The following is an 8,516-nucleotide window of genomic DNA, read 5'->3' on the forward strand; positions in this document are numbered from 1 at the left end:
CTCCAGAGAGAAAAAATAAACTTAGTAATCCCAGCCTGTGCTTGCTTTGGGGACAACCAATAACGGGGTAACAAGTGATTCTTGGTGATCATTCCTTATGAAACTTTATGTCAACCAAAAATGATATGCTAGGCAAGGGAGTCTAGCCAGCCTGCACCATCTCACCCAGTATGACTCCCACTCTGCTCGGGGATGGAGGATTAGAAAATACAAAACAGAATATTCTGAGATTTCTTCCAGTGATGAACATATATTGCTCTTGAAATAAGAAAACAATCGTTTTTAAAAACTAAGATAATCTTCCAAAAAAAAAAAAAAAAAAACTAGAGTCCCATCTATGCAAGCTCTTTTCCAAGCAGAAAATTAACTATGAATCAAAAATAGCAAAAACAATAATAATAGCTGTCAGTTTAATAGAACACTAACTATACGTCAGCAATGTTTGTTCTGCTCAATTCCTGACCTAGATTATCTCAACTGACCTTCACTGTAAGTGTGAGTTAGAGACCATAATTATACCCATGTTACAGATGGAAAAACAGAATTTGAGAGGTAAAGTACCCAAGTCTTCTTATTCCAGAACTCCTGTATCTTTCTTATAGACCCTCAGCTGTCTTGGCAGAGCCAACATGTTGAGGATAAAGTATTCAACTTGACAAATTCCCCAGTACCAGATCCAGAGGAGTACAATGAACCCCATGTACTTCTCATCCATCTGTAAGGATAAGGATTCTAATGTAAAGTCCTGTCCAGGACCATCTTATGACCCACAATCAGTAGCACCTCCGGAAAAAGGAATTCAGTATTTATTACTTAGTTGAATATTCTAAGTACTTTATTTGCCTTATGTCCTGTATTTCTAAAAAAAAATCTATAAAACATGAATTATTATTATTATCTTCATTGGAGGAAACTAAGATTTAGAAAGATTAAGTAACTTGCCCAAGGTGACATAGCTAATGAGAGATGAGATGGAGCGGGCTTTCAAATACAACCCCTCATGCCAAAGTCAGTGCTTCACAACAGCACATCCTGCAAATACCTGTATATTGGTGATACTTAAGTGCAAGACCTGTTTTGTTTTTGTTTTGTTTTGTTTTGAGATGGAGTCACGCTCTGTTGCCAGGCTGGAGTGCAGTGGTGCGATCTCGGCTCACTGCCACCTCCACCTCCCAGGTTCAAGCAATCCTCCTGCCTTAGCTTCCTGAGTAGCTAGGACTACAGGTGCTCACCACCACACCCAGCTAATTTTTGTATTTTTAGTAGAGACAGTGTTTCACCATGTTGGCCAGGATGGTCTTGATCTCTTGACATCGTGATCCACCCACCTCGGCCTCCCAAGGGACCTGTGTTTTTAATGTTTGTATCCCTAGATCCTATAACAGGGCCAGACATAGAGTCAGTATCAATAATAATTGTAGGCACCTTAAAAATGCTTACTTTGGGCCAGGCACTCAAAGCACTTTATACATATACAAAGTGCTGTCAAGTTATTTAATCCAGGCAATAACCCTATAAGGATGATACTGTTATTATCTCTCACTTTCAGATGAAAAAACTGATACATGAGTAAGAAATGGAAGAAGAGAAGGAAGAAAGGGATGGAGGGAGGGGAGAGAGAAGGAGGAAAGGAAGACTATTTCAGAATATAGAATTTGGCCTCTTTGAAAAGATTCCTTTTGTGACCCTTCTTGTCTGTGAAGCCCAAACATGTGCCATACAAAATAGATCCCATTGCTTCAGCTCTGCCTGGTGCAGAGACAATTAATGATTTTGTATGATTCAGACTTTACATCCCACTTGCATCATTAGTCACTGTTCTGATTTAAAATGTCACCAAAACTCGATGGCTTCTCTGGGCATATAGGCACAGCTGTGCCATTCTGTTTCTGTGATTTTTGAGGTTGTTTATATGACATGCTGCACAGTCACTCTGTAGGTAAAATTTCAACAAAGCTGTCTGAATGTCATCTCTAAAAAAGACCAAAGTTGGCAGCTGTAATGACACAAGGGACAGCATTCTAGAGACAAGCAGGCAACAAGTACTGGAAGCAAAAGAGCAGAGACAACCAGGGAGCAGAATCCATCCAGGTGGAAGCTTGGGTCCCAGCAAGTCAGAGAACCTTGAAAAGGGATTAGACAGGAAGGTTGAACTAAAAAGTTTGCCAAGCAGGCTGTGGTTCCCCAGTCGTAGAGCGGCTGTTCAGGGTAAGATCTGCAGTCCTTGGGAGTCAGGAAAAACTGGAAGGCGAAGTGGGAAGTTGGCCCCAAGTACAGGCAGGAACCCAGATCCTCATTTTGGAGTACAAAATCAAGCCAAAATTGTCCATAATCTCCATTTGATCTTAGTCACTTAAACTAATGAGCTAAGTGGGGCTCCTCAAATTCTTCTAACTATGAGATTAGTCCCAGAAGGTAGTGTAGGCTGGATTTTTGATGTGCATGTTTACTTTGGGTTCAGGTATCTTATTTATGTCTACTTGCTTTTCAGTTGATTCTCATGGCTCTTTCAGTTAGCATATGGCATCTTTTGCAAATGATAATCATGCTGTCTCCACTTTCCCAATTATTATAACCTCCTTTCCTCCTCTTCTTTGCATTGTATAGAACTTCAAGAACAGACAGAGCCACGTTCCCTCACTCAAAACTCTTGGGACCAGATATGTTTTCGAATTAAGAATTTTTAAAATTTTAAATGTGTTAATACTATTTCTCATATAAGGTATAAAGCAGGGCTCCTTAACCAAAGATATTAACATTTCTTTAATAAAAATAAAATGAATGTTCTAGGGATGAATAAACACTCTATAGCACCTCATACCAATTTAGGGCAGGTTTTGCTGCCAAATCAGTTATTGAAAAAAAAATTCTGGTTTTCAGAGCATTGAGATTTCATAATTGCAGATAGGCAACTGTGAATACAACAAAGGAAGAAACAGTGGCTATAATGGGCATCTTTTTTGAAAAGAGAAAAACAGATGATACTGGAGACTGTTTACATGTAGAGGAAGGAAACGCTAAAAGAGAATGAAATTGTATGGACAAGGGAGAAGGGAAGCCTGAGGCAGCATTTCCCAAAAGGGTGGAAACACACAGACCCCCAGAGCCCACACATTCTGGACAAATGAAAGAGGAGTCCTAGCTTTGTGTTAAAATGACAAATTATAGGTGTATATATGTATGAGGTACATATGTTATGATTTTTTATTACAATCTTCAATGGTTAAATCAAGCTAATGAACATATTCCCCACCTCAAATATTTTACATTTTTATACCAACATTGAAATTATTCTTTTAGTGAAATTTAAATGCACAGTGCTCAATTGTTAATTATATTCACCATGCTGTGTATTAATCTCAAAAAAGGAAAACTGTAAAAATCAAACTTATTTTGAACCTGAGGCTTTGTACACTTTGGCCATCATGCCCCCATTCTCCCCACCCCCAGCCTCTGGTAATAACCTTTCTACTCTCTGTTTTTGTGAATTCCACTGTTTCAGATTCCACATATAAATGAGAACACGAGGTGTTTGTCATTGTGTGTTTGGCTTTTTTCACTTCGTATGATGTTTGCCAATTCCATCCATGTTGTCACACATGACAGAATTCCATCATTTTTAAAGATGGAATAGTATTTCATTGTGTATATCTACATTTTCTTTATTCATTCATCCCTTTATGGATACTTAGGTTACTTTTGTATCTTGGCTATTGTGAATGGTGCTGCAATGAACATGGGAGTGCAGACATCTGTTTGACATACTGATTTCAAACCTTTTGGGTAAATACCCAGAAGTAGGATTTCTGGGCCATACAGTAATTCTATTTTTAGTTTTCTCGGGAACCTCCATATTGTTTTCCATAATGATTGTACTAATTTACATTCACACTACAGTCTTTTCTTACATCCAAGCCAACATTTGTTTTCTTTTGTATTTTTGATAACCATTCTAACACATGTGAGGTGATATCTCATAGTGGTTTTAATTTGTATCTCCCTAATCATTAGTAGTGTTTAATATTTTTTCATATTTGTATGTCTTCTTTTGAGAAATGTCTATTAGGTCCCTTTCCCATTTCTTATTTTTTTATTTCTTTTATTTTAGATCCAAGAGGTATATTTGTAGGTTTGTTACATGAGTATATTGCATGACACTGAGGTTTGGGCTTCTAACAGTCCCATAGGCCAAGTAGTGAAAATAGTACCCAATAGGTAGTTTTTCAACCCTTACCCCCTTCATTCTCCCCTTTTGGAGTCCCCAGTGTCTATTTTTCCCATATTTTTGTCTGTGTGTACTCAATGTTTAGCTCCCACTTATAAGTGAGAACATGCAGTATTTGGTTTTCTATTTCGGTGTTAATTCACCTAGGATACTGTCTTGCCCATTTCTTAATCAGGTTGTTTTCTTTCTATAGAGTTGTTTGAGTTCCGTATATGTTTAGATATTAGTCTCTTACACTAATTGGGATGTAGGAGTTGCAAATATTTTCTCCCAATTGGTAGGCTGTCTCTCCACTCTGTTAATTGTTTTCTTTGATGTAGAGAAGTATTTTATTTTGATGTAATCCCATTTGTCTAGCTTTGCTTTTGTTGCTTACATTTTTGTGGCTGAAGCTAAAAAAATCATTGTCCAAACCAATGTTGTGTAGGTTTTCCCTTGTTTTCTCCTAGTAGGTTTACAGTTTCAGGTCTTATGTTGAAGTTTTTAACTCATTTTGAATTGATGTTTATATATGTAGTGTGAGATAAGAGTCCAATTTCATTCTTTTGTATATGGATATTGAGTTTTCCCAACACCATTCATTCAAGAGACTGTCCTTTTTCCATTATATATTCTTTGTCCCTTTGATCAATTGACTGTAGATACTTGGGTTCTTTTCTGAGCTTTCTATTCTGTCCCATTGGTTGCTGTGTCTATTTTTATGCCAGTACCATGCTGTTTTAACCAATTCTTCACAAACGATTCCAAAATATCTAAGACAGTGAAACAATTCCAAACTCTTTTTATCAGGCCAGCATTACCAAAGCCAGGCAAGAACGTCACAGAAAAACTAAAACTATGGACCAATATCCCTAATGAACATAGATGCAAAAATTCTCAACAAAATACTAGCGAACAGAATTAAACAATACATTTAAAGGATCATTCACCATGATCAAGTGGGATTTACCCCTAGGACACAAGGATGGTTCAATATTTGTAAATCAATAAACATGATATTCTATATTAACACAATGAAGGACAAAAATTATATGATTATACTATTAGATGCAGAAAAAGTATTTGACAAAATATTAAAAGTAAATGACAAAAACAACAATTACTTTTGCACCAACCTAATATAATATACTTTCATGATTAAAAACTCTCTCAACAAATTAGTTATAGAATAAATGTACCTCAAACAATAAAGGCTATATATGACAAATCCATAGCCAACATCATACTCAACAGGGAAAAGTTGAAAGCTTTTCCTCTAAGATCTGGAACAAGACAACAATGCTCACTCTCACCACTCCTATTCAAGACTGTGCTACAGGTCCTAGCCAGAGCAATAGGCAGGAGACAGAAACAAGAGTCATTCCAACAGAAAAGGTATAAGTTAAATGTCCTTGTTTGCTGAGGACATGAGCTTATATACAGAAAACCCTAAAGATTCCACCAAAAGACTGTTAGAACTGATAAATTTAGTAAAGTTGCAGGATACAAAATCAACACACAAAAATCAATCAGTGTTTTTCTAAAATACCAATGAACTTTCTAAAAAGAAATCAAGAGAACAATTCCATTTACAATAGCTACAAAAAAATACTTAGGGAGGCCAAGGTGGGCAGATCACGAGGTCAGGAGATCGAGACCATCTTGGCTAACACGGTGAAACCCAGTCTCTACTAAAAATACAAAAAATTAGCCTTGCGCAGTGGTGGGCGCCTGTAATCCCAGCTACTCAGGAGGCTGAGGCAGGAGAATGGCATGAACCCGGGAAGCGGAGCTTGCAGTGAGCCGAGATAGCACCACTGCAGTCCGGCCTGGGCGACAGAGCGAAACTCCATCTCAAAAAAAAAAAAAAAAAAAAAAAACTTGGGAAAATAAATTTAACCAAGGAGGTGAAAGACCTGTGCACTGAAAACTATAAAACATTTATAAAAGAAATTGAAGAAGGCACAAATAAATGAAATGATATTTTATAGTCATGGTTTGGAAGAATTAATATTGTTAACATGTCCATTCTACCCAAAGAAATCTACAGATTTAATGCAATCCCTGTCAAAATTTCAATGTTATTTTTCACAGATATCGGAAAAAACAATCCTAAAATTCATACAGGACCTTAAAAAACTTGAATACCTAGGATAATGAGCAAAAGGAACATGAGATGGAGGCATCATACTATCTGATTTCAACTATGTTACAAAGAGCCCTCTCATTAGATGTATTTGTAAACCTTTAATTCCTATGACCAGAGAATGCTGAAGTAAACCATACCATAGCACTTATCACACCTATTTGATTTTCATCCTAGGCATAAACTCTACCAGGCCTATATTACAGCTTTATTATATTTGCATCCATGAAAACCCCTAGCATATGATCTATATTTATGCCTGCTTAATAAATCAACTTTCACGGAATTCTTTTGCATATGCACAAGATATTGAGCAGAGAAAGGAGAAAATATTTTCCAGAAGGCAGCAACTTTGTTCATATCATATGCAGCATGGATCAACAATTTCTATGATAGCATTAGCTAATGGAGATGTCTGAAGAGTCAAGGCAGCCTGGAAAGAGTCTATAAAAGATGGAGTATGCCTCTGTTAGTCAACCTAACTACTGAGAGAGAATAAACACTCGATCTCATTGGTTTATAGGGCCACCACAGAGGAGACTGCTCCTGGAATAAGTGGGCTTTCTCATAAAATAGCACCAGGTCCTCTGAATTCCACGTTTAAACACCATTGTAAAATTGCTCCTGTGCAACCCGCTCAGCAGCAATCCCATAACAACAGTTAGCCCTTTATTCTTCTCCAGGTTTCTCTCTCCAGTTCAACAATACACTCACAATCATCCCTTTCTCCTTCTCCTTTTATTTTGCCAATCCTCACTCCTGCTCGGCTTCCACTGCCAATATCCTAGTATCTTCACAGGCAACTTCTCTCCTGCTGGATATACACATCTAGCTTATGTCTAATTAATCCTCACGGTCAATGCGCCCCAAACCAAACTCATGGCATTATCACAATCCCACTCCTCTTCCTGACTTCTAATGTTTATAAACTGTATCACTATTTTTCCAGGAACAAACATAAAAATTACCACATTTTCAAACAAACTCAGATTCTAAATACCTCTTCATTTCCATTTATGTTCTCCGAATGCTCTACCCAGACTATTTTAATAGTTTCTGCACGATTGCCTTTTCTCCAATTCATCTATCACATCAATAACAATCTTAACCAGTTAGGAATTGCATTCGGCTGTAAGTAATAAACCTCTGAAAAATAGTGGCTGAAATAAGATTGGTGTTTATTTTTCTTTCTCTTTGGCTCAGGTTCCTTCTAACTTTGTTCTCCACCATATTTAGATAGGGGCTCGTCTCCTTAAACTTTAAAGATGTCTTCTGGAATTCAAACGATTATGTTCATTTCTAGGAAGTAAGAAGAAAGACCTAAGGAAAACGAGGACAAAGAGCTTTCATCTTAGGGAGCTTCCCTAGAAAACCCTCAAGTTACTTCAGTTTAGAATATAGTCTCATGGCCCTCTCACCCACAAAGAAAACTAGCAAATACAGTTTTTAGCTATCATTTGCATTCCCCTACAATTAAGATTGAGGTAGTAAGAAAGGTGAGAAGAATATTGAGTAGGCAATAGTAGATGACCAGTCTAGTATTTCTGAAATAAATTTGTGATAGAAACAAAACATTCAATATAGCCCCATTACCTACCAAATTCATTTCAAATGTGTAGCAAAACGTTCAAGTCTTTCTATAATCTAACCCCAACTAAAATTACAAGCCCTTTCTACTACTGTTCCTCAGAGTAACAGTTCTCAGATTTTAAAAGTATATGAGTCCCTAGAATAGCAAGGTTCTTGAGCAGTGGTTCTAAAATAGGGCCCATTTTGCCCCTCAGGAGACATTTGATAATGTCTGGAGAATTTTTATCTATTATAACATGGGCAGTTGGGGAGCTGGAAGGTGGGTGCTTCTGGCATCTAGTGGGTAGAGGCCCACGATGCTGCTTAATGTCCTACAATGGACAGAATAGCCTCCTACATCAAAGAATTATCCAATTAAAAATATCAGTATGAATGAGGTGGAGAAATCCTGTTCAACAGGTAGCCTATGCTCCAGAAAAATTGGATTAGGTGTTATTCCAGTATGCCCTGCATTTTCCTATCTTTGCTATGGTACAATTAGTTCTGATCCTTCCTCTCTATCAACCGGCTTCTCAGTCATGTATCGAAGCCCTGATGATGTACCAGCTGCCATGAATGCAGCCTAGATCCCCTTCC

The sequence above is a fragment of the Pan paniscus genome, chromosome 14, assembly GCF_029289425.2.
Source record: "Pan paniscus chromosome 14, NHGRI_mPanPan1-v2.0_pri, whole genome shotgun sequence".
NCBI classification, from domain to species: domain Eukaryota; kingdom Metazoa; phylum Chordata; class Mammalia; order Primates; family Hominidae; genus Pan; species Pan paniscus.